The sequence below is a fragment of the Ascidia mentula genome, chromosome 6 (genome assembly GCF_947561715.1).
Source record: "Ascidia mentula chromosome 6, kaAscMent1.1, whole genome shotgun sequence".
Classification (NCBI taxonomy): Eukaryota; Metazoa; Chordata; class Ascidiacea; order Phlebobranchia; family Ascidiidae; genus Ascidia; species Ascidia mentula.
This window is the reverse complement of record NC_138571.1, coordinates 19963986-19991933: the sequence shown is the minus strand read 5'-3', so window position 1 is coordinate 19991933 and position 27948 is coordinate 19963986. Positions and strand designations below refer to the sequence as shown.

At 40.5% G+C, this 27948-nt stretch overlaps 1 protein-coding gene and 1 pseudogene across 1 annotated transcript in view; one reads left to right on the top strand and one right to left on the bottom strand.

The window, feature by feature from the left end:
* Positions 1 to 27948, top strand: part of LOC145907417 (uncharacterized) — a 116766-nt gene that overhangs the window by 56352 nt on the left and 32466 nt on the right. The window lies entirely within an intron of this gene.
* On the bottom strand, positions 378 to 27565 carry LOC145905483 (unconventional myosin-X-like; annotated as a pseudogene).

Genomic DNA, 27948 nt, shown 5'->3' with positions numbered 1-27948 from the left:
AAACACTGGAGCGGAGTATTGAGAGTGGGTGTAAGCGTATATGCCGAAACTATAAGATACATGATCCTGTAAATAAACCTTATTGGGACGTGAAAGACTTGGAACAACTCGCGAGCTTGTTCGGGTCCAACGACACCCTGGTTAATTCTGTGGATCCTCCCAACCGACGAAAGTTTTTGCTTAGTAATGTCACAAAAACATGCATCGGCGAAGGTAATATTGTGTGGTAATGTGGAAGCCATTGATATAGATCGCTGTGGTCCATATGGTGACCCTGTGGAAAACCCCTGATCTTAACATTCAAGTTTGTGGCTAGAACGACAAATGCTAAAGTTTCGTTAAAATCTGAACGCAATAAAAGTGCTCGGTGTCAACTTTCAATGCTTTCGGCGGAAGAGGGCGGTGACGTAAGCTCGCATGAGTTTCACAATCTCGTTAACTTGTTCTGCGGTGAAGGAAATGTCCCCTCTTGACTCGGTCTGAAGTCTGAAAACATTCGCAGATCCCGCTCCGAAAGACTGGATCCTGAGAGGAAGACACAATAACATGTTCAACTCAAGGAATGTAGCTGCAAAATCTTGTTTAATTGTTTGGAACAGTGGTTCTGAGACTTTTAAAACGTCAGAGCCGAATTCGAAACCGGCCGCAGCAAACCCGAGACTCTATTTGAAAACTTGATTTGTAAGTGGGCATTTGACCGAATCAAACATTTGGGCCGTAGTTTACCAACAATTTTGTTTTCTGACGCCAAATAAACTGCAGGGAAATATGGACTCCACGTTACCCCACTACTATGGTTATGGTAAGTTTATGTTTCGTAAAATAAACTGCATTATATTCATAAGACCGATAAGCAGAAACGTTGAGAGCCAATAACTCCTACAAGTTTCGTGTCTTCCCGCGTTGAAAACGAACCATTGTGTTCGATCAAACTTACTTTTCATATGAGAAATGATCCAGGGACTGTGAGTGACCTCGTTTGAACACAGTTGCTCCCTGCGCCGATATCGCCAGAGTGAGAAGGGTTTGACCGAACTGCGCGTCGTGATTTTCAACTTTAAACAAGTAGGATCCGTATCCGGGCCACCGACGTGCAAGGTTAACATATTCAGCCTGAAACAAATTGTTGAGATAAAATGAATTAGACGGAATGAAGAGAACGCGAAATATGCTGAACATAAAATTATGCGAATAATATTTAAACATCAAGCAGCCAAATACAATGCCAATAAATATCAACCACGGGCAGAGATGCACCGACATCCAATAACACAAAACTCCAGTCTTATTGTTTAGTGAGATTATTGTGATACTGACCACGGCGTCTTCTTGCGGCATTCCTCTCAATCTCCTCCATCTATCCAGGACGTTTGATTTGACATCCTGCAGTTCCTCCAGGAAGAGAGTCCTCTTCATCTCACCGCTCTCACCTTCCTCCTTCACCTTCTTCATCCCTCTCTTCCGGAACGTGTTGAAAAGACTCGACCCCTGAAAGAATTAAAATCTGACGAAACTCTTCGTTGACAAAAACGATTTGTTCAATTTTAACGTTTCGGCCTCAATTAGCTTCGTCCACAAATTAAAATCCTTTGTTGTTTTACTAACTATCAATATACGAGCTGATTTAAAGAATGACGATTAGTTGTGGAATACGATTCATGCGCGGTTGATGCCAACGTCCAAATATAACTCAATTTTCTTTTGAACAAAAACGACTTGAACGCGTGTGAACAATAAATATGCGGAATAAAATGGCATGGGCACCGATGAAACCACAGTTTATCGAGTCAGGCCCCCATGGGATCGGATAACTAGCATGGTATGAAAGGATGTGTTCGAAGAGGGGGAGATCTACGTGGCGAGTTTGAAATTTTACGTAATTTATGAGAACGTCTTAATTATCGAAAAAATCAAATTGAGACCGAATAAAAACCTTTACTCACAGAACGTTTCTTGGCTGGCATTGAGTTTGCATTTAATTCATTCGAGAAAGAATCGGTTCGTTTGAAGTAGAAGTCTTCGTTTTCGTTTGTGATCTCGTAAGCGGCCATCAACTTGTTGATTGGATAATATTTGCCAATGTCAGCACTGGAAAATGAAATCCATGTTTTGTATTCGCAAAAGAAGTCTTGAAAATCCATTGGCAGTTTTATATTTTTATGCTTTTTGTTGGTTAAACGGAACGAAGCAATGAAGATAAAGTTTCGGCTCCACTTAAATAAACTTACTCAATATTGATTTGATGGTAATTTCCTTCAGCGAATTGCAACCTTAAAGCTGCGATATCTTTCAATGCGTCATCAGATAGAGGGTAAAGTCCCTGTATCACTTGTTCGTGGACCTGCAACATTAGGGAAGTTCTGAGTTAATGTTTTTAAGAAAGCTAGAGGTTGTATGAAATTTATTTTCTGCATTGGAAACTCCTGCGTTTAGAAAATACAAAATACAAAAATGAGTAAAATATTTATGTTAAGTCAAGCACTCAAGGTCAGTGTTTCCCGAAATTTTTTCGTCAAAGTTATTTGAGTTGAGAAGGAACCCAGACGATTTAAGGTTTCCAGTAGCTCATGTAAGGAATTCTACGGCTCCGTGAAATCCGCGTTGGATGCTAGGTTACCATGACGACAGAATCAACCGAGGCAAGTTTTCAATCAAAAAAACTAAAATCACTGAATGGAAACAGAGAAACTCCCGACTCACGTCTTCGTAAACGAAGTGATATTCGATTGAGTCTTCCCGTGCATCAATCGGATCGAACACACAGTAAAGTTTGAAGTAGAATACCCATTCCGAATCCTTACCGCCACTATCCGGATTCGTTTGTGATTCCGAGTTTGTTCTGTTTAAATTCGAATGTTTCGCGTTACATGAGAAAGGGTTAAATTACATGATGCGAAAATCTACTTTTGTACGATAATATTTTTATTTTCTTCTTTGAGCTGTGTGACCAATTACTTGCAACGAATTTGTAACTAGACTTCTCAAATCAAGTAAAAAAGTTCGAACGGCAACTTACTGTTCGAACTTTGCAACGATATCAGCGAGGAAAGTGTTTGGTTCAATCGCTCTGTCAACATCGCCCTTGTGTTCGAATAATGCGAACGTGTTCTTATTCCCTTCCACGTTCATTCCATGCTGGAGTTTCTGGACAACCTGAACACCAAAGTTGGACGTAAACTGTCTAAAGTAACTCCTCTAATTTAAAGTAAAAATATTTTGTAACTAAAACAACGAAACGCTTCTGAACACATAAAAATGCAGAACATAATTTAATAACAAATATTGAAAAAGAAGCATGTTTGCCACCAACCAACAAAACCAGATCATCAGAAGAAAATACAATTCAAAATTATACAAGAAATACTTCCGAGTGTTCGACATTACAATTTGCAGCAATGCTCTACTTGCCTTTCCAGCAGTGGTGAAAGAGTTAATGTAGATTTCGCATGTTGCGCCACCATAGCAGTTAATCACAGTGACCAGGTCCCTCATCTCCAGCACAGCACAAATCTCAGCAATGGAAGGAACCATCTCACGTCGACGTGACGTCTGCTGACTCAGCGCATTTTCACCGAACTCGGCATAAGCTCCACCAAGAGTACCAGGAAATCGCTCTTGTACCCTGATAACGGATGTTAATAAACAAACGGTGAAAAGGATCCCCGAATAATCATTACTGTACAGATTCCCAGGCATCTTATGGCACATTTGTGTGCAGTCAACAGCGTGAGGTAAGATAACCCGACCCGCTGTAATGCAAAACTACTGCTTAGTAGCAAGTGCTTCTCAGTGGCGCACGCCCCACCAGTTTTGCCCGGCAAAATCGTCGGTGGGCGTGAAAGCTTAAGATATTTCTTGGCTTATCTCTTATTAAACGAGCATTTCGTTTCAAATTCACTGGAAATACAAAGCATTGAGGCAAGCAATAAATTCTGGTTTTCCAACAAAAGTGGGATTAGAGATGTTTTAGAATTAGCGCTCAGATCAGATATTCACAAAATTTTCGTCTGCGAAACCTAGAACGATTGTTTAACTTAACCAAGAACCCCCAAATTCAGTAAACCTTTTGTGTTAAGGGTTCCGCGAACTCTACATTGGATAACCAAGTTATTTACACACTTTGGTGACGTCATACCTCTTTAGATGCAGCTTCAGGTAAGACAGCACAGGACGTGATGGGTGGTACGCGCAACACATACAAGCTATGAGATGCCAGTAATGCGGACATGACGTCACATGAAGCTGGTCACACATTTGCTCGTCTGTGGTGAGTTGGAGGGTGTAGATGGCGGTTTGTTTGATTAATTGGAGATAAAGCTCGTCCTGGAATAGCTTGGAGCCGTGGCACACTCGCATGATCGCCTGAAACGAACAGATAGATAGTTTGTTGGCTGGACGGTGTCGCAATGCTTTTTGATTGTCTGTTTTGAATGCTGATTGACGTCAAGTAAAACTTTGATATAAATTGTGATATGTGAACATTATTCCCCACTCATTGCAAAGAAAGATCCACAATTACCTGACAAACGTCATAAAATGTGCAAATATATAGGGGAGGAACTCAATTACAGGCGGGAATTCGAGAAATATCAAAAAGCAAAATTTAAAAACAATTTTTTCAGTTTTTTTACCTGGAGTGATTTCGCTTCCTCCTCAATGTTCTGAAAAGTCCGTTCTTCCATTTGAAGGAGGACGTTAAAAATCCTCACAGCCTCGTCCCTCAACGTGTAGTGGTCGTCACGAGAGGGCACCTATGAGCAAACATCGGTTGATTATGATTTCTATACCTTTTTTTTCTAAGTAGCGAAACCAATACTTTCATATTTTTTTTGAATAATCAACTTGGTTCGTAAGCAACACAACAATATGAGCAATGTTACGTCACAGATAGTTCGGGTAAGATGATGTTGACGTCATCGTGGTTTTATGACAACCACATGGATACTTGCAGCACTATTAAGTTTGCGTTAGCATTGGATTCTGGGACGGATAGTTGTAATAATTGCTGGGTCACCTGTTCGTATGGAAGGGATAGCAAAGGGGATCTTAAAGGTTCGCTTGATTGCCTGAAGATTGGGTTCCTTTTGTAGATTAAGTCGATCTCCTTTTCATTGTCATCTGAACGCTGTTGCAACATACACAAATTTTTAGTCATATTTTCATACACTATGGGCAACATGCTAAATATAAGTGAAAGTTTGAAATGCTTTGGGCAGAGTCGTTTTGTTAACAACATTGTAATAATATTTCCTGATGTGTTTTTTAAGCAGGTAATTTCAATGCAATAAGCTTTTCGCCTGGCTACCTAAGTGGCAAGATAATCACCAGACACATCACCGACATATTAGATCGAAGCAGTTGCCCTGAAAGCAGATTACTCCAAGCAATAAGCTCAGTTTCAATTCTACACTTCTGTACCTTGATCTTGTCCATTAGGATCTTTGTTTTGGTGATAATCAGAGGTTGTCCATCTATCATAGCCTGGATCTCACTGCTCCAGATGTTCGCGTCTTCCTCTACCTCCGTGCTGAGTCGGAGGGTGTGCTTCCTCCCGTACACCACAATCTCCCACAAACCTGTCTGCGTCTGTAGTGAAATAGAGGTGGCGTAACTTCTAGTATAGAAAGTGTGGATCAAAACTACAGCTGCCGGTCAATGTTCAGTAATATTACACAAAAAATCACATGCTTAAAGGAATCAACGTATATTTCCCTTGTGTTATACCAGACTGATCATGTTTAAACAAGTGCTTTTTGTGTAGGCAACATACATATTATTAAACTTTATTACATTCGTTTTATGATTTTAAGTGTTACGTGTTTTTCATGGTGAGACGGAATCGTCCAGCTATACAGGATCTCACAGCGAGGTTCGATTAACAAGTGTTCATCTCTAGTAAACACACGAAAGCTCACTTTTACTCCTACATGCACCAGGGACTTACAAAGACGTTCTCGTCCGGTGAGGTGACAACACAGAGACTGTTGAGTCCCATCGACCCGATCTTCTGGGCATCGCGGTTGCTGTTCTTGAAATATTCGATCGCGTTTGGTTTCAGAACAAACCACCGACGTTGGTGACTCACTTTCTGCTTCTCGTAAGATGTTTTAAGCAACCAACCTTGCTGTATGAAAGAATCCTGGCCACCCTGAAAGTGTATTAACAATATTTGAGATTGTGGGCGAGCATGAAGAGTTCTCTTACCACCAAGAAAATATGTATTGAGTTATAAAAGAAAGTGTTACTGACTTTTATTTTCTTGACAAAACTTATTGTGTAATTTTTCTAAAAATTCACTTTGTCGTTTTGATTTGTGACCAATTGTGAAGCAATCATTATAAAACCTGAAGTCAAATGGGATTTGGTTTCTGTCTGTTTAACACGTACCGAGTCGCCAGAACTTGCTGTGTTCTTGCTCTCATTGAGTAAAGTGATCCAGTGATGCATTTCCTCCCCCGAATCACTCGCGAAAGTGTAAACACGTTGCGATGTCGTCACAGTGAACGTGTTCGACTTTCCTGCAGTCACAAACCACTTAATATTATTCACATCTTGTCGCCACGATGCCACGATAGGAGTAATTGGTTCTAATGTAGCATCCATAATGTATCCGATTCCTGAGATTAAAATCAGTGCCAGAACCCCTAAAGCCTATTTATATTGTAACGTCTTTTCCTCAAGAGAAACTGACAACTTGCTCAAATACACGAGAGTCACCTGACACAGATGTTGCGGTTGCCTGGGTAACGGTTTGACCGTCGACCGTCATCAGAGCGTTCTTCGGGTTTGCGAACTCGCTTTCCATGTTTGCTATCTCTTTCTCCGTGCTCGATACAATCTTCATCAACATGCTGCGGAAAAAAAGTTCCACTCAATAACATTTCACAGTATTTTCAGTGAAAGTCCGCACTGCATCCAAAGACTTTTTACCAAACGTTGGCGATTCTGGTTTAAACTCACCTGTACCATTCCCCCGCCTCCTCGCTCGATTCCGCCGAAAGGTGGTGCACTTTTGATGACGTCATAATGATGTCAATGCCATTCTCTTTCTCTGTGACGTCAGTTACGTCGGATATTTGACTGAGGTCGATCGTCCCCCGACACTTGGCGTTCTCTTCGTCGTTATCGTAAAACTTCAACTCCTGGTTGCGCAGCGTGAACCATCTGGATTTGGTTATTTGTTGTTGTACCTTGTTTAGTGTTTTGTTGTTGTACCTTGTTTAGTGTTTTGTTGTTGTACCTTGTTTAGTGTTCAAGCTTCGTGTAACTTAACTGCTACGTAGAACTAACAACGGAAATATAATATGAAATACATCGCCGACCACCAACCTTTTCTGCCAATTCTTCCTTGGGAGAGTTCCTCTCAGAGTTCCTTTGCCACTGTCAGCTTTCTTAAACAGCCAGCCGCACTTTAAACTATCCTGTTTGCTTCTGAAGATCATGAAAGTGCTGTTACTCAGGACGCACCACCGTCTCTTCCACTGGCTCATGAGGCCACCCTATAACAGGTTGTAAGGTTGTGCAATGATGTGTTTTCAAATATCAACCAATCTTCACAGTGGCAGAGGTTGGTGTGACGTTTGCTAGTTTGTTGCTTAAATGTTGTTGGCCAACTTACGTGGAGTTGAATTTTATTTCCATAACAAACTGAGCCATTTAGTTGTTGCACTGATCAATGTGATACGTAACAAGCGAACTGATCAATATCAACAACTGTATTACTATTACATCCTTAAAACGTCACGAAATTTCAGTGCGCCGTGAGAACATATTGGACGAATGCGAGTTGTGAAGACTGGGATCTACGAAGGTGGAAATCTCAGTCCAACATATTATTCCGTCTAACCTTCACGTCGAGGTAGGAATGAAAGTATACGTTGGGACTCCACTTCTCTGCGACCTCCATACCGCCACTAGTGGACGTTCCATCGTCACTCATGTCGTCATCATCGACGTCATCAAACGACGAATCAGTGTAATAACTCTCTATAGTGGGTAAACACCCATGAATAATGTTTAATTATCAACAAGTTTGATTGAAAACACCAGCAATAGTTCAACCCATCAATTCAATACAAAAACATTGATGACGTCACGACAAATCACATGATGTCGTCACTACTTTGCCATAGAAGTAATAGCACCCCGTGTCAAAACTGCGAAATTTTAAAACAAAGCGTTTAAACACTTACCGTCGTCCATATCAGACGTTTTAATGTCTTCCGCTTCGTAATTCTCCTCGTCATCTGGAACAATTCCATCCTGTGTGTTCTGTGGGTCGGGGAAATATTTGTTTACTAACTTTTTCCATGTAAGGTTGAAATTAACCTTTTACACTTGTTGTTAGTTGAGAAACGACAAAAATTAACTTTAAATAATCAAGAATCAAAACCCTTGTCTGTTTGTAGCAAAAGAAAAACGCACACAGGCAACTGCAGAGTTACGTTTTAATAAAATAATATCAAATCGTTTGCTCTTAGCATAAATAAAACGACTGCCATATTGTTGTTTACTAATTGTCACCCAGTGCGAGAATACTTCCCTGCAAACATAAACAATATAACCACAACCTCTTCCCCGTCTCGGAAACTTACAATGTGACTCGTCGCCACTCAGGTAACTGTTACAAAACAACGTGCAAATCAGCTTAAAACAAAAACAAATATCGTACATTCATTTGATCGACGTCATACGATGTGTTATGCATCATTGCGTCCACTTGGCTTTCAAAATCTTCAAAACCCAAATCCTGGAGCAACAAAATGTTTAAAAAACCTTCTTTTTTGTCCATAGTATCGCCAGCACCCCGAACTTTGCTTTGTGGTTGCGAGTAACTCGCTTATGCGTTGCATAAATCACAATATTACGCACTCGGGGGCAATTTAAAATCAATCAGTAAACGCCATTAAACTATAGACCAATTATAATTTAAACGGTAAATTATTTTAAGATGATTTCAGACCTAATACAAGCTGACTTGCTACGTAACGAGGATGACGTCATCGGATTGATTATCGGAATTACAACTGATAAGAATGATCTCGGGTTACGCAAAATCATTTGTTAGTGAATTTAAAAATAGCAACCACCATTAAACAATCGAGCCGGATTGAATTGTTAGTATGGACAAAATAAAATCCTAATAACATTCACAGTGTTGTTTGCACGCAAACAACTTATATTTGTAACCTGTAGAATGTCCATTCCTCTGTTTTCGTCTGCCTTCTCGTCGGGGTAATATTCCTCACCCACGTTCGTTACAAATTCATCGGTTGCTTCAGGTTGATCCTGATTAAAAATTATTAGAGTCAGCAAAACAAACAAAAATTCTTTTTTTGTAAAAATACCAGATTATTTTTTTGCCAACTTAGATTGTTCTTAAATACCTTCCAGTATTCTGAATCATATTATGACATCACAACACTTATTCTCACCACTTCCAGCGCAAAACTCTCCCTGGCCTCGCTTCGTCGATGCATCTGCGCGATCTCAAGTTCAAGTTGGAAGATCCTCTCCATCTCCTCCCGTTCCGCATCATCAAGCTCCTCCTCTCCACCGGATGAGAGCATCCTCTTGTTTACGGTTGAGTAAGCACTGTCTACGTCAGCGGAATCTATGACGGCGTCGAGTGACGCAAGAGCCGATTCCTGCCCGAAGAGATAGGCGAGTTGTTTTTTTACAATAGAAATATGATTTGAATCTCTTGCTGGCGGAAACCAAGAAACAATTAAATTAAAAGTTCCAAGTGTTAGAAAGTAACCAACCCAAAAAGCAAGTATTTTGTTTAAAAGAACAAGATTTGTTTCACAAAAACGTATACGTAGCACACACAAGCACCCACGTGTTCGCCATCCATGGATTTGCGTGGGCTGTACATTTTTTCACAAGGTGGGGGCGGTGGGGGTGAAGGAAGACCCTCAGCGTCCTCCTCCAATCCGTTCTCCGTCGCTTCCCTGGCCATTTCAGCCTCTCTCGCCATCTGGAAAGGGGAAATTTCACCAGATAATCAGAGAGTGACCAAGGATTGTGGGAATGATTACCACACAGAAAATATTGCACTTTTCGTGTTACTTGTACAAACATGTCAACCAATTGCTAAAATAAATCTTTTCAGTATTTCCACTGCAAAAATCAGATTGTTGAGATTTAAAGCAATTTGGTGTCTGGGTTTCTTCAAACAATCAACACAGGAAAGGTAACTTTTCCTTCTATGCAAGGAAATCAGAAAATTTTAAGGTTTTTTTTACCACCTCTTGTTCCTGTTTCTCTCTTCGCCTTTTTTCTTCTTCCTCCCTCGCGAGTCTCTCCCGTTCCAAGCGTGCCTACAGAAACCATTTTCTTGTCTTAGTTTATTCAAAAAACCTAATTTTTGAGAACAATTCGCCCAACTTTTGAAACCTCAACAAACTTATTGCAAACACAAAGTCAAACTTTAAATATTAGCCAAACAATTTATGTGGAAATTCATAAAAGTGGAGGAAACCGTTCTGTTCCAGGATTCTTACACAATGTTATTGTGACCTTTAAATTTATAAAGCTGGGGGGTAAAAGGAAAGTAAGGGACGGACAAACCTGTTCCTCCCTCTGTTTCCTCTCCCTTTCCATTTGTTCCTTAAGAGCCTTGAGTTGTCTGTGTTTCTCAAGCAGGATCTAAATAATGGGAAGGTGTAAATATGAAGGTTGCCATGGAAATCGTATCATCAAATGCACACAATGACTTTTTACACAAAGTGACAGTGCTTTGGGTGTATTTAGTATTTTAAGTAGAAAATCGTAAACTCCAAGTGTGTTTATTGATAGTATGTTTGTCCAACAATGTTGCGTCAAGTTTCCTTGCCAGCAAGCATCAATCACTGAAAAGAGGTCACGCAAATGTTTGGCATGTGACAACTAATATGACATGCATGGGTTGTGTACTCCTGTGCTAAAACTACCAACAGCATTGAAACCATCCAAAAACAGCAACATCCTACCTTAAACATCTTCCGGGCTGCCCGCCCTCTCGTGTATTTCTGGAAGACGATCGTCGCCTCCGCCCTTTTTCTCTCCCTCTCTCGTTTTTCTGCGAGAAGAAGTTTGAATAATTTTCTTGCTTTCCTTCCTCTCTCGAATTTCTGCATTGTGATGATCGCCTTGTGAACTCGTTTGAACTTCCTCCGCGCAACAAACCCCTGAATAATGGCGGGAAAATAACAAACAAGTTTTTATACAGACCCCCCAAAAACTAGGGTTTCACAAAAGATATGAAGGCACTGAATTTGTCTGTAAACTTTTTGTGCGACAGGCACACGAGAACAGAACAAATAAATTGATAACGTTAACCATAGTAAGAAACGTTGGTATTTACTTCTTTTACTTTGGGGACTCCCAGACAATTAAAAAAACCTCACTGTGTTTCGCGTTAGGCCAAGTAATATTTTACGCCACTTGGTGTCGTTGTTGTTCCATAATATTGGCATGCATTCGATCGCGATACTTGAACCCACAGAAATCATACAAATTGCTTACTCGCACGAATCGTTGTGTGTGTACGATGTTCTTCTTCAGGCGAAGAAAGTATTTTCGCGCCGCTACAGCTCTCATCACTGATTGGATGATAATAGCGGCACGTGACACCTTTTCAAATCGCGCCTTTTCCAACTTTTGTTCGAGAATTTCCTTCATGAACGCCTGCAGAGTTAAAACATCCAACGTTACGTCATTATTTCTTATCAATAAAAATAACACAGAATGTAAACATTGTTCGAGGCAATTGCGCGGTTACGCAGGGTTTTCGCATTAGACCCTTGAGTGAAAGATCTGCCAGCAGTTCGTGACTTAAACCAAGACGGCAAATACTTTACACCTGTGAAGAATGGATCTTGTTCAAATCCCACCTTTGTATTTCCGAGTCTCCAATTCGTCCCTTCGGGGTCAACCAAGTTCAAAACTTCCTTGCTGTGATCACGTGGTTCGTTGGATGACGACAGAGCGCAAATCATTCCGTATCTTAATGGTCAAAACATTTAGCAGTTAAGCGACAGAGACTGGTGTGACTTAATGCATGATTTGTGGTCCAACATGCACATTTTAAATGGTCGAAAGTGGAGGAAATTTCTACACATGAATTTTTAGTTATTACTAGATCCATGTCGCGTGAAAGCAACAACCAATCACAGACCTGGATCACAGACCAGTTCTAGATAGTCACGTGACCCACCTGTCAAGAAAGTCTTTGTACAACCGCCTGACCGGAAAGCCAGCCTTCCTCACTCTCACAGTTTCCAACATTCCCGAATAACGAAGTTGGTTTAGAACGACCCCGGGGTTGAAGTTCTCCGCCACCTAGTGGTGAATAACAAGTTTGTTACAAACTTTCTGATCGCGGCGACTTCTGCTGATATTTTTGTTGCTTTTGAACGGGATTGTGATTGTTAATATTTATGTTTATTTGCGTATATTATGTGCATTAAATTTCCTTGTTCCTGCGCAACACAGGAAAAATAACAAAAGTTAATTATTTATGTAACTAGGTACCCACATATGCATTTTATACATTGTGAACATTTTACAAGTAATCACCTTCTCCACATTTGGTTTCACGCATCTCACGAAGAACGGACTTGCAGATGAAAGTCTTTCCATTAAAGCGTGGAGGGATTTCTGTCAAATTGTTAAATGTATGGAAAATCCAAATTAACTTCAACTGTAGAAAGAGAACTTACTTTAAAGTGGCCACTTGCTGTTACGGCTGACTGCTTTTTCCGACCTTTCCCGGAGTCTTCCGAAGTTCCCCGAACTTTCTCAAACATGTCGTAGATAAGATCACAGCTATGAAAAATAATGTCACGAGTTTTTTTTTAGATAATTAAATTAGTTAAAATATAAACCTGGAATCCTTCAACAAGCCGAGTAAATCATCACGAAATGTATCGCGGTTTTTCTCCAGGAAGCCATCGATATTGTAGAGAACCTGCAATATTAAGTTAGCCATCGCCCACGAACGCATAAAGCAAAATGGTTTGGGAATACCCAATCTCAACCTAGCCTTAATCCAACTTCAACCCAGCCTAAACCCAACCTCAACCCAGCCTCAACCCAGCCTCAACCCTTACCTCCCCAGCGTAATGTCGAATCCCGAACTGGTTTCCGGTCACTCGAGGTTTCACGTAGAAGGGATTTTTCTGCGAAAAAAAACATAGTTAAAGTTGTGACGTAACAAAGCGGACACTAGTGCTTTAAACTCGAAATACCGAGTTGTTAAGGAAGTTGTGACGTAACAAAGTAGGGTGAAAAATATGTTTTTACTTACCGCATGTTGGTTGTGGAGTTTCTGCAGCAGGGATTTGTCCGTTCCTTTCGGAAATCTACTCTCCTCGTTAATAAGTGACATCAAACCGAGGTTTTTCTCCACCAGGTCGAGACACTCACTGTTATCTGACCACTGGACGTCGCACCAGTCTATACCTTCCCTGTAAAGTGGAAGATTGTGAAATGGTGGCAACATTGGTCAAGCGCCCGACTCATATACCAGTAGGAACCTGATCGGGATTCCAGGCCAGGATATCCTGGGTTCGAATCCCGGTGTAGTTAAAAACGATTATAAAATGGTTGGGATTGAAATCACAAAAAAAACACAAATAAGTTAACAAATTTACTAGGGTTCGTGTGCAGGATAGCATGGGTTCGAGTCCCAACGTGGTATGTTAAGATAAAGCGAAAAGTTATTCCCCACAGATATTACCACGACCGAAGATATAAAATACAGGCGAAAAAGTGAAAAATGTAGAGAAAAAAAATACAGAAAAGGTTTTTTAGGTCCTTAATTAATCTAAATAACAAGTGGAGGGGAATGGGAAGATTGCATGGTTTCCATTTTTTGTTACATTAATTTGTGCTGTCCAATGCAGTAAGTGATGTTTTACGAAGACTCACTTGTTGTATTCGATTTGTTCCAAGCTGAAAATGTGCCGGTTAAAAAATTCCTGTAGTTTTTCGTTTGCAAAGTTGATGCAGAATTGCTCGAAACGATTCACCTGAAAACAACACATGTAGACCCGGCGATAGAAGGTGACTGAATGATTGCAAAGATTTCAGTACTTTCTCACACAATACATTGATGCAACAAGAACAAATAATGTATATCTTGAATTAGAAATAACTGTAACCAAGCAACCCTTTAGCAAAACAAACTTACATGTCCACGTTTCTGGGCTTCAAAAATGTAAAAAAAACGTTTGTAAATTCGACTTTAATCAACATTGATAGAAACGCTGCTGGTTTTTGAGCAATTATAGCAACTGCAGTGTAACTCTAGCTGACATGTATTGTTAGTTTAAAGGAACTGTTCTTGTGGCAACCCTCGCCGGATGGCAGACGTAACTTCGGTTGCAATAAAAACATTTTATACAAGGACTTTTTCTTCATACAATCAAAGCAACTTCGTTACCGAGAAGTTCTCAAAACCGAAAATATCGAGAATTCCGATGAAATGGAAGTCGTCCGGTCCCTTGATGCGGTGATTCACCTTCGAGATTATCCAACGGAATAATTGGGAGTAGAGCGCCATAGAAAGGGAGTCACGTGAGTCGCAGGCCTGCCAATCAGAGACAAGGAATATAGTATTTCATGGGTTCGACTATAGTTGCACAGGATGTAATACAAAGAAAATTTTGTGCATTTTTTGGAGCTTCTCATTAACGTAGTATGAATATATAGACGTGTAACTCTTTAAAACGTTGGCGTTTGAGCTGAATATGATATTTATTCTTGTTCAAATGTTGACGCGTGACTGTGGGAACGAATTGCTGACTCATGCTTACGTAGATCCGCAAGTGCTGAGTAACCGGGTCAGGACTGTTCAAAGCTTTAATGACGCAAGACAGATTTACACAAACATTTGGACAGTTTGTATACACAACACCACAAGTGCCGAGCTAAAAAGAAAAATCGTTTTCCGACCGTGCGTTTGAACGTGATTACGTTGTACAGAAAGTCTAGTTTGGATACGAATTTGAGTGGTTTCCACTGCAAGGTCACCATGACCTTGTGCTTGTCTCATCTACCTGATCCACGCTTTGCGGTGAGGTTATGTTTTCACCTCTCAACTTCATCGTCCTCTCTTTCATCACCGCCTCCAACCTCTCACTGTCGATCCCGAGCAACTTGGACGTTCTCTCAACAACTGCAGGGACAAAATGTAAGTTCCTGAATATGAAAGCTATGGGAGTCTGTATTACTTTACACTGGATCTGCGCAACACACGCAAAGTGCACGACTTTCCACAGCACATATTATTGAATCTTTATTCTCGCTACGTTAAGAATTAAATGACTCACAGTTTTCACAGCAAGCTTTTACCACAAAGTAGGCAGAAATCCAAGATCTGTTTACATTACTTCTAAATGAACCACACAAAGTTGTCTACACACAAACAACTACACATGCTTGTGGCCGTGATATTAGATAAGACACAAACCATTAGATGTGAACGTTTTACCGAGCATGCACTTGAGTCTGAATACAACATACCGTGGTGAGGTATTTGATTTAACGTGATAACTACAGGACCCCATGCTTATTTTACATAAATTGTTTTTGCAGAAGATTCAACTCTAAAAATTAAAATATGAAACATTCAAAACAACACGAAAAGGTTTATTGTTTGGCTTTTCCATCCAGCGAACAATATTTTTCGTTTTAGTTATGTTTATCGCGAAGTTGTCACCACAAATGCTTCATTGCAAGACAAACTAAACCTCCTGGATCCTACTCACGGGAATATTAGTTGCGGTGATCGGATTTAGTGCACATTCTACATGTTGTTGCAAATTAGTGTTGGCTAACTTGGGAGTTAATTAAAAGCATGCGGATGATTCCATCTACAGACAGCTACAGCCTACAACCAGCAATACGTTTACCTGGCAAGATATCCGGTGGAAGAAACGCTTTTCCTATGTTACAAAGTGGAGGAAACGAAAGTAGTTTACATAATAGGAAACTAAACTTAAAACAAGCAAGGAAACGGATTGCTTGAGTTGAGTGGTCTAGGTTAAAACGTACAAAATCAAAGATATCCGACCATCGTTAAATTTCGAAAGACGTGATTGAGAGAAGGCAAACGCCCAAGGAATAAATAAGGAGCAGAGAACAAAGAAAGAAACCAAGTGTTTACGTCCGTGGTTAAATTTGGTCGAACATCGGGGTCACCAACAAAGGCAGGATAAACACCAATGCTTATAGATAAACTTTGTGATACAAATTATTAAAGCACTGATACCCGTGTAACACTATGTTGAAATGTTGGGTACTGACCAATTAGTTATACATGTGTAATTGTATAAGACATACAAGAAAGAAAGACTTACCGTCCACATCAACGACTTGGGCACCACCAGCGTTGGCAAAAGCAACATTGCCAAGTTGGAGAATCCCAGCAAGCACACTTTTCATGTCCTGCTGTTGGCCGTCTTTGAAACCAATCGTTTTGAGCGCTTGCTAAACACGAAGAAGGGAAAGTTAAGGGGTTGATATTTGTTCTTATGAAAATATGTAGCTTTTCGGGTCGTGAAAACCATCCATGGCAAAGCCTGCATTTGCAACAGTTCAGCAATTCATGATTCCGAGTTTTAAAACAGCGCTGGCTCGAAAGTTCATCGCATCAAATGTCCCCAACTCCAAACAATAAAAATTTAACGATAATTCATCACTGTGACGTAACAAACTGGCACGAAAACATTTAGGCCTTGTCACGTCCGGCGTGGTATTGTGACGTCATCATTTCCGAACTAGAGATAGCGTGTGAATGAAAAGCGATCAAATAAGGTCGACACGAAATAAGTTGCAACTTGCTGGGGAAGTTCGACCTCACGATTCTTTTTACACCGAGGCTTATATTGTTATCTACGAACGATATTCAAAACATATATTTTGTAAGTGATGTAAAAGCACAATTTACATTCGGTAATAAAGTATAACCCAGGACTTGCTTTCGAACTGATTTGGATTAAAACAATTTGTTGCCTACTTCTGGTGCATTAGTGATGTTAACTGTGACGGTTTTTTTGATGGAAATACATGCGAAATCAAAGCTTTGTGCGACTCAAAGTCACATGACCAGATTTATTCACAAATCAACATAAACTTTGTGAAGAATGCTTGGAACATTGCTTGGAAATCAGTAATTTTGCACGCAAAAGTATCCACAAAGCAGACATTTTGATCGGAATACCGAGCAACATTTTTTTCTCTTGTTATATGAATTAAAAAACACGTATTTTAGTAAAGGGACCAGCACGTGGTCTACGGCCACGGAATGACGAAACGGTTTCAGGAAAAAAACAGGTTTCAAATTACGCGGGAGGACAATTGAAAGATTTGATCCTTGTCACGTGATTTCCGCAAGTATCGGGTTTAGTTTATTCTGTTGCGAATTTGCATTACTGGTGTTTGTGGATATATAAAGCCTTGCGGCTTCTAATTCAGAAAGGATTTGATCCGAGGTGTCAATTCGTTTTGAATTCAAGATCGTGGTTTCAATTGAATTGCAAAATTAGCACAGGTCGGTTATTCTCGTTTTGTTTATTTATAAACACGTTTATAAGTCAATATATTCACCACACAGAACAAGGAGTCGCAAAACATTGAAAATAGTATTATATATATCTGTGCTTTCTAATGGTCAAACACGAAGAAAGAACCGCCTTAAATTAGACAATTTGTTTTCAAACAGTCCTAATCTAGGGGAAGTACCTCTAATTGCTCCCAGTCTTTGACGTCATCGAGGGTAGGATCGGAGTCGCATCCTGATTGGTTGAGATAGTGGTAGTTGGCGGGTTCACCCAAGTGCAACTTGTCTGCAAGTATTTGCAAAATGGTTAAATTGTCCCAGCAAAGATACCCCAAGGTTTTTTTTGTTTAATTGTTGCCTTAACCGTTCGTTCGGCATAAACATGACGTCATACATTAAAAACAATCCATCGAGATATCACGAGATTATTTCGTGTTTTTAGTTATTTCATGCAAAGCAGCCTCACCTTTTTCATCTTGAGAAAGACCGCGGACGAGTTGATAAAAAATGTGATAATTCCTCTCTCCGGGGTTCTGACGGACGACTCTATGCTGTGATGACGTAAGCACAATACTATAACGTCACGTTTCAGTTATAAAAGTTCGTCGGCGTCGATAAACGAGAGCGAGCCGTGACAAACGTTAGGGTGTTGCAGCACGAGATAAGTGTTAATTTAACTTCGAATAAATTTCTGCGGTCGAACAAAACCACTAACGATATCAAAATAATTGGAGTGTTTTTTTATAATTTTATGTAAATATGAAGACCTCGTCATCGGTCTTATACATCATACGCCTTATGTATTTTGCACGATTGAACTGAATTGGTTTCAAAATATTTTCAAATAAATATAAAATATTACAATGTCTTTCTATAATATTTTAAAACTCTGAAAACCTTACCTTCTCAAGGAGATCTGGGGTTCGCGGACATCACAGGGGGTTAAGGGGCGATAAATACATAGTTTTGTTCCATTTTAAATTACATGAAATGTTTTTTACGGCGACTTTATCCTTGCCAGGTGACAATGGTGACGTTCATAATGTTGGTATTATAGGGGGTTTTCCAACCAAGACTGGCGACTTTAGACGAGCCAGGCAACAACCCAGAGCACGGACATAAGTGAAAGCAATTTACAAAAAACTATATATTGGAAAAACCTTCCAAATTGGTGCGACAAGAAACTGCTTAAGCTATAGTGATGTAATAAACAACAACATGGTCGCCAGATAGTTGTTCGCTGGGGGTGAAACATTGAAACTTTCCAAGTTCGCCAGCGGTGTTTCCGATTTAAAAAAGTGCAAAATGTCCCTGGTTTTGGTACAGACAGGGAGGTGCCGACAGACGGTTATCAGCCATCTTGGTAAATACGAACCAGCAAGAAAGGCATTGAGTCTCTTACAATATTAGAGACTATTTGAGTTCCAACCGGATGTATTTATGCTAAGGTTGGCCTACAACCATTGATAAGATTATTCGACCACCTTTGATACCGACTTTAACCGAGGTAACCAGGCCTAGATCCTTTAATCCCAACATATCAACCCAAGTCCCTAACAATATCAGCGCAGTCCCATATAGACACAGAAGGATACAATCAGTTATCCGAGCCCCTTTGATCTGGCCAGCCTCACTGAAGAGAAGCTGGATAAACTTTCCGAACCGACTCGAATTATTGTTGTACACGGTTTTCGCGTTCCCGAGAGCCTCGAGTAATGGACTGCTTTCAAGAATGGACTGCTCGATCGAACGCCCGTTGTCCTTTGATGGTCTGTTGGGAAAAAAAATGGAACAGGGTTTGAGACGGCAGGGGTCACGAAAGGTCAATCGTTCTTTGAGCGATGATTTAGTGAAACCTCATGCCCGGTTACAACGGTTTAGATAATTTTTACTTATAACCAAAAGCTCGAAGCAGAATTTTTATTGTCCCACAATCTTGTACGTTGGAAGACACAACTTTCACAGATTAGTTATCGGAAAAATTCATGCGCCGACAACTCATATAGACCAAGCACCCCAGGCATTCGGGATCAAACGCCATTGAAAACCTACTGCCAGTTTCCCCATTCATAAATTTCCACATGCCGTGACGTCATAGGTTAAACTCACTCTGTCTTGCTGGAAGCTCGGCTGACGTGGGAGAGATAACTGAGCATGAATTTGGTCGTTTCCGTCTTTCCAGCTCCACTTTCTCCGCTGAATAAAATATTCGGGTTATTAAAGGTCACACAAAAGGTTGAAAAATATTGTTTCGGGGTTATCTCAGGTTATACCGATATCAGGGGTTATTATTGGGCCTTTGGGCTACATGTATATGGTCATGTTTGGTGGAGTTTACACAAGGGCGAGGAAGGCGCCGCGACACCAAGCTGTCAATTGTCGCGAACAAGTCATTACATTGCATTGCGTTATTGCAATAAATAAATACACGCACATTCAGCAAAACTTTGGTGCAAAAAGTGATTCGAAGGCAACGAATTCGCACTGAAGAATCCTAACATTCATATGGCATTTGGAAAATTCTGTTGCTTTTCCTTTACTCAAATTTCCCCGAAATTTGGCACAGAAGATAATGGGGGAATACCCGGCACTGACGCACTTTCGTCACGAAGACCGAGATACAGAGAAATTTGAAATGTTGTTGGAATCGAGTTCCTTCGGTCCAATCTCAAAAGAATACAACATGAGGCGAAACGGCCAAAAAACTGTCAATGAACTCTCATAATTCCTGAAGCAATTAAAAAACAGAACCACGTAAATTTGACGTCACGTCTGACGTCAGCATATTGTTACGTTTGTCAACGTTGTTTCAGTAACAACGAAAGACAAGAATAATAACACGTGTTTGTAACGATACGAGTTGAATGCAACAACACAGGCCACGCAACAGTGTTTCCAAAAAGTTTTCAGCCGTGGTAAAATGTTGGTTCCTTTCGCAAGTGTCCCTCGGTTGTCATAGTAACCGTATTAACGTCAATTAGCGAGTCACTTTCTGCTGTACTTGATGAGCAGGGAACAATTTGTCAGTTTACGCCGTCACAGACAAGTGCTCGGTTACAATTTTAGGATGAACAGGAGCGATAACGAAAAAGTGTTTACACTAAAAGCAGGAAAATTTGAGTTGCAGTCCCAGCAACTCGTCCGTCAACTTAATTTGAAGATTTCCAAAACAATTCGCTTGCGTTCGATTACAATAGATAAGATTTCCAAAATGTTTTAAACAGGATTCTGTTTAAACGTTCGTTTGAGTTACGCCTGTGGTTGTTGAGGGAAATACAACATAGAAATCAATCTTTAAACCTTATTTAATTGCAATTAACCAAAACCTTTCCCCGAAACACGCCGTGCGTTCACATCAAGTGTTTAAATACACGCATGTCCATGTTTAGCGCTAATCTCCAAATCATCCAATTTTAAAATTTTTGTTCAAACACCAAACTAAACTCAGTCGTGACCTGTTGCCATGGCAACTGTTAAGCCAATCAAAGGTCAGCTAATTTGCCACGTCACACATTACCGGAAAATGCTAAACATGATTCGGCGCCAAATATGCACCATGCGCTTGTGGGGTGGAAACCGGGTTCCGGGAAAAAATCTTTCGTTTAAATCTGCTTATAATGGAAATAATCGCATGACGTTCTGTGGTGATGTGGATTGGATTTAAATCCGGACCCAGGGGAGCGGAGGTAACGCGTTTTCAAACTTTTCAAACTATCGACATGAGTATGAGACGGGATATGCATAAAAAAAACGATTCGTTTCTTTATAAAAGTTTGCCCCCAACGACCTCACATAAATGTTCAAACCATTTTCAACCGAAACAACCCCAGGGCTGACATTTCCTATAGATCGTTAACAAACCTCCTGATGTTTTACTTGTTCTCATGGGATTCAAGTCCACCCACCTGATGAGCACACACTGATTTTCCTCCCTCTTCCACATGCACGTGTAGCACTCATTGGATACAGCGTACACGTGTGGAGGTTCCTCTCCAAGGTCCTTGTTTTTGTATTTCGCCAGAACATCGTCGGAGTAGAGGTCGGAGGCGTTTGTAAGGGTTCACAGAGATTAGGATTGAACCGATGTAGGTCTGCGCAACAAGGTTTATACGTCATCACTGATGACGTAACACAGGATTTAATGATTCGAGCACGGCTGCTTTCGGTTATTAAAATGATGGAAACCCCTAATATGAAAGTGGTACAAAAACAATGAGCGGGTTCAGCATTATACGAAGGTTGAGGTTTTTCGCTTTTGCATGGTCAATAATTTGCTTTGATATTCGTCCGTTTATGTTGTGAAGCTTTGGCGTGAATCGTGTTATGTCTGAGTGATGTTCGCAGAAACACTGAATCAATTTCAACCGATTTGTTGGGGCATCGTCTCAGCAAATCAATTAAATCACTTCAAACTAGGGAAAAAATTCTGATTACTCAGAAGCTTTAACGCAGCATCGTTAATTACATAAGATGGGTCGTTTGAAAATGCGTCTTCAAATGTGTGGTGTTAAAGACGGTTCCACTTCCCAGGTAATTATATGAGGTAAGTGCGCGTAAACCCTTCCCCGGGCTACGTCAATCTGTCAAGGTTCGTGTGTTGCGCATTCGGTGACGTTAATGTGTGGAATTGATAGCTTAACTGACGTGTGAAAAGTGATCACGTGACTTGAGCGTTCGTTCACGCGAAAATATTGCAACAAATTGTTCGTAACGCTGGCGGTTCTCGAGGTTAATCCGTTCGTGATTTGTGTTTTGTGTTGAAACAAATCGATAAACACCCAAGTCGTTGTTTACATAAAATGTGAAACAGACGTTGAACGAACAACCCAACGATTAAAGTTAAAATTAGTTTTCGGCTATTAACATACATCATATAACCAAATGTCTCGGGGAAAACAAAACCAAAACCTCAGGTTGACAAAACCCTTTGTACTTTTGCATCCACAGACAAAGATCCTCGACTTCCACCGAAATATTCCAACACAATCACACACATCCGAAACCACAACAAAACCTTAACCGAGAACCAAACCCTTTTTACTCGGCATAAACTTTTACGTTCATTCAGTGCGCCAAAATTAATGCGTGTTTTATGTAAATTTTTATTTAAATTTTTATGCAAAGTAAGTGCGATTAACACCGGGTGGATAATTTTATGAAACTTTAATAACGTTTAAAATGTTATGTTTTTGTGTTGCAGAGCGAACATTCATTTTATCACAATCGGGTTGAAGCGCAGGAAACACAGGCGCAAATTATTCACTGCAATTAAGATATGAGGAACTAAGGGTGTGGAGACTCAACGAAGGCAATTCTGTCGGTCGCACAAATCAACTTTTGCGACAATAATCGCGATCATTTTCAGCCCAAATGCAAAACCAAATCACTCTCAATCAAACCCCACCCAAGGTACAAATTATAAACACATCTTGTTTGTAAAAACGTAAGCTCTTACGTAAATGTCGTTCTTCTGATATCTGGTGTTCAGATTGCATAGAATAGTAGCTTGGTTCAACTCGGAGAGTTTCGCCATGTCCGGGACTCCATCGTTGACTCCATTCATCGGCTTCACATCAGACCCAGTTACCTCCGAAACCCACTTTCGTTGTTCCTAAAATAAATCCAACAGTTTTTTTTAAAACATCCACAAAATACCCTTGATCACATGCATTTGTATACTGTAGTTCCCAATTAAGCTGACCGCAGGTCATGTTACTATTGCAACAAGCATGTAATGTTTACACTTTAATTTAGGCAGTGCAGCTTATTGACTGTGGCACTGCGCAAGCTTTTACACTAGCAGGCACACAGATTTCCACTTTGTGGTACCTTTCGGTCAACGTCGATTCGTTGGCCACAGTCAACAGCTGCACTTATAAGACCTTACAAGTTGAAACAGTGTGTACACCCTGTTTGCAGGGGGTATTTTTTTCCGCCCATGGTTCATATAGAGCAGTGGTTCCCAACCTGGGGGTCGCGACCCCTAAGGGGGTCGCGGGAAGGCTATCTGTGGGTCGCGACATATATGTGATGTTTTCATAACTTGTTACAACACATACCGGTAGGCTACAACTAGTTGGGCCTACTATCGCTTTGTCTTGTCAGGGACGATAAGCAGTAGGCTATGTGCCACCAACATTGTGCACAGGCATTGTCATTGAAACATCACAGCAATTATTGTCATCAACAATGAAAGTATCAAAAGCAGTTTAGGGCGTTCAGTTGTAAGTAGCAGTGAGATATCAAGGTGCAGTGTTTTTCTTTAACTCTGGTCATGGAGAAGAAGCGTAAATATGTTGAAGAATATTTGAAGTTTGAATTTACATCTGCACTTGCACTGAAAAGCCTCCGTGTGTCTTGTGCAACGTGGTGCAGTGCTGAATCAAGCCGTCTAAATTAAACCGCCATTTACACACCATGCACCCCCAACACGTGAAAAAAAGATTAGGAATTCTTCAAACGTCATGAAGCCGGTTTGAAACGTCAGAGATTTGACTTGGGAGGTAGTTTTCAGATTTTAGCGTTGTCAAATACTCAACCACGGATTTCAAACGTGGCTATGAAGTTGCAAGTCAGCCGTCTTATGGAGCAAAGTGATTGCCAATAAATGATATACTGTAAAATGCACTTTGATTGATATTGCTGTTGGAAAAAAAATGGTGGGGGTCGCAAGTTAGTTTAAATCAATATAGGGGGTCACCATCCACAAAAGGTTGGGAACCACTGATATAGAGACAGTAAAGATAGTTTATCAACTAAAGGCATTTAGCTCGTGGTTAAACACCAATATGTCGGTTCAACTGCAAGTATGGAACAAAATAAAAATATGTTTTGTAGAAAATTTAAAAGACATGGGGATGGATCAATTCATCAAGTAATGAGTCCATAAAAAAGATAATTTCCTCGTGAATCAGCCTTGAGATCGTTGCCTGCTGCCGTTAAACCGGGAATTTTTTGTTTCAGCAAAGCTCCTTGTCCTGAAATGAATGAGGAGTTCTACATCCATTGTGACGTACAAAACGACGGGAGCCAAAATCCTTTCACCGGTGTTTCAAGTCGCTAAGTATCAGGAAACGTTTCAACGCAAAACTCACAACAATGGCTTCAACTAAGGGCATTGAAATCTTGTGTAAATCGAAAGCATTGAGAAATTGTGCAGGAGAACAGAGTAAGTTTGAGCGGCATTAAAGCTTTCAGGGAAGCTAAGTTGCAGGAAATACACAAGCTCTGTGCGTGACGCTGAAAATGTCACCTTTTTTGGCAAAGAAAACAATTTTTCCCCAGCAGTAGAACCATTCATCTTCTACCAATCCAATAATACGCAAACGATTCTGCATTCCCTTTAAAAACGCCAAGTTATCAGTTTTGTGACGTCACTTTCGCACGTATCTTTTCGAATGGCGGATGAGAGCAACGTATTAGACAGGCGGCAAAACTTTCCACGACCTTGGTTTTGCCCCAAAGAAAACCTCTCGATTGTGATTATTACTCCTGTACTACAGTGAAAAGAAACTGCCCAAAGCCATGAAGTCTGCCCAAAACTTTCAGTCTTTTTTACAACGGAGCGGTGAAGGTTTGTGCTAGGGTTGCTAGGCCGGCCGGTACTATATATCGGTTACTTCCACAGCTACATATTTTGTGGCATAACAGTTAGGACAGGGTGCACAACATCGTAAGGCACGCATGACAACTTGGGTACGCCATCGGTTTGAAAATGGCAAGGGAGCTGATTTTCAATGTTTGAAAATATTTTCGTCACAAATTGTTGTTCAATGAACTTTCTTTGTCAACATATTCAGGACATCGCCCTTACAAACGGCTCGCAAATGTTTGGCAAGCATTAGTAAGTTTCGGCAAATGTCAAACTCACATGGCAAGAAGAACTGTAACTACCTGTATTATAGGAGGAAGTAAAATACCTCCCACTCTTTCAACCGAGAAACACGTGATTGCCACGAGAATGTTGTAAATGTTTCTCAGGAATTTCCAATGCATTTGTAACAAACTAAAGTTAGTTAAAGCAAGGTTTAATGCCTGCTTCGTGGTTTAAGCCAGGTGACCACAACTTTTCGTGCAACATTGACCGGTTAAACGCAGGCATTATTTTCACGCTCAACCGATCTTCAAGGCGCGCCAGATAAACTTAACCATAGATCAACCGAAGGCCGTTTTTCCGAATATCAATACATCAATACATCATGAGGTTAAGGCGTCCTTTCTGTAGCGAGTTGCAATAATGACTCATGGCCCGGTTTACAAGTGGGTAAAGACACGTGATTTAAGAAATGTTTGGTCATCAGCAGGGCTGTAGCGCAGACACGAGAGAAACATTGCGATCGCCGACTTGTTAGGGATGCGATCGGTCCGAAACGTAAACAAGAACCAAGGTACAGAATTGCGTCAAAGGAAGCCACGCTGAGTCACAGCCGCTCAGCAAACAGTAACGACAACAAGTGTCTGGTGAGTGCTGGTTGGTTTTTGTGGAACTGTTGGGTTGTAAGTTATGTACGTTGTGGTTCGCAAAGGACTTGTTTGCGGTCACGGCGGTTGCGGAAGTGCTTGTTCCACATAAACTTACGGTTAACTTAAAATTTTAAACCAGTAAAGTACTGTACAGTTATTTCAACATAAACACATTAAACACGCGACCCCATTTTGTCCCTTCTGTTGGTGCCATGACGACCCAAGTTCATTTACAAAAATACCACAATAAATTTATTCAACATAACGAACGAAACATTGCTTCAGGCTTTTTTATAGTACCGCCTACCTCTCCATAGTCAGTCTTGTACACAACCTCCACACCGTCGCATTCAACAACCACAGCCGGCGTCCATTCGTCTGCGTTTGAACCATTCACCAACCAAACTCTTCCGCCCTGCTTTACAACAGATGGTTTCAGTATATACAAACTACATGATGTCAAAAAAGAACATTTGAACTCAATATATTAAATGTGCAGCCGATGGTTTGTTATGTAGAGTTGAGCTACACTTTCGAGGATATTTATTGATGTTAAAATGATTTGTTGCAATAAATATCAAGTCTGTTTGGAATAAATTAACATTTTTCTTCAGAGTTAAAGTGCATTTTACTTTGTATTGACTTTATTGACTTGAAGCAACTGGTGAGTCCAGTCAACTTTCATATGTAAGTATTTCACAGGATCTTACAAACATTACTTAACAATTGGTCACAAACGTTCAAGCACTTCCAAGTGCCTTCAACACAGCTAGGAGAAATTGCCTCCACGCCGCTTGTCTCGGGCCGGTCATCACAAACCCACGTGTGTGACGTAACAATGCACTCTATGATACCGAATGCTGTGTTGTTTTAAAGGTGGGCGAGTAAAAGCATATTTACGCAATAGAATGTTTTGATATATTTGAATAATGTATGAATAGAACACTTACCACTGTTGTGACGTCAGATTCGGCCATTGTTCGCGAATAATCCGTTCGCTGGTTGAATTGAACTTATGTCAAAAACTAAATGATAAAAACATGCATTGCATTCGGCCTATTACCTATGCTGTAAACCAACATTTGATGATTAAGTAAAGTAGCACAGGTTCCATGTATTATGCAAAAGCACTAATTAACGTGGCTTAATTCCGGTATAATCGATTGCCAGGTTCTTTATAGTGACAAGTTTAGCTGGAAACAAATAATGGATTGTTTCCAAACATTTTCACTGTTATCTTAATTAACTGTAGAAAGTGCTGGTAAATGGCTGTCTGTAAATTACAGCCTCTGTTTTCGTCTGCCTTCTCGTCGGGGTAATATTCCTCACCCACGTTCGTTACAAATTCATCGGTTGCTTCAGGTTGATCCTGATTAAAAATTATTACAGTCAGCAAAACAAACAAAAATTCTTTTTTTGCAAAAATACCAGATTATTTTTTTGCCAACTTAGATTGTTCTTAAATACCTTCCAGTATTCTGAATCATATTATGACATCACAACACTTATTCTCACCACTTCCAGCGCTAGACTCTCCCTGACCTCGCTTCGTCGATGCATCTGCGCGATCTCAAGTTCAAGTTGGAAGATCCTCTCCATCTCCTCCCGTTCCGCATCATCAAGCTCCTCCTCTCCACCGGATGAGAGCATCCTCTTGTTCACGGTTGAGTAAGCACTGGCTACGTCAGCGGAATCTATGACGGCGTCGGTGACGCAAGAGCCGATTCCTGCCCGAAGAGATAGGCGAGTTGTATTTTTACAACATAAATATGATTTGAATCTCTTGCTGGCGGAAACCAAGAAACAATTAAATTAAAAGTTCCAAGTGTTAGAAAGTAACCAACCCAAAAAGCAAGTATTTTGTTTAAAAGATCAAGATTTGTTTCACAAAAACGTAGCACACACAAGCACCCACGTGTTCGCCATCCATTGATTTG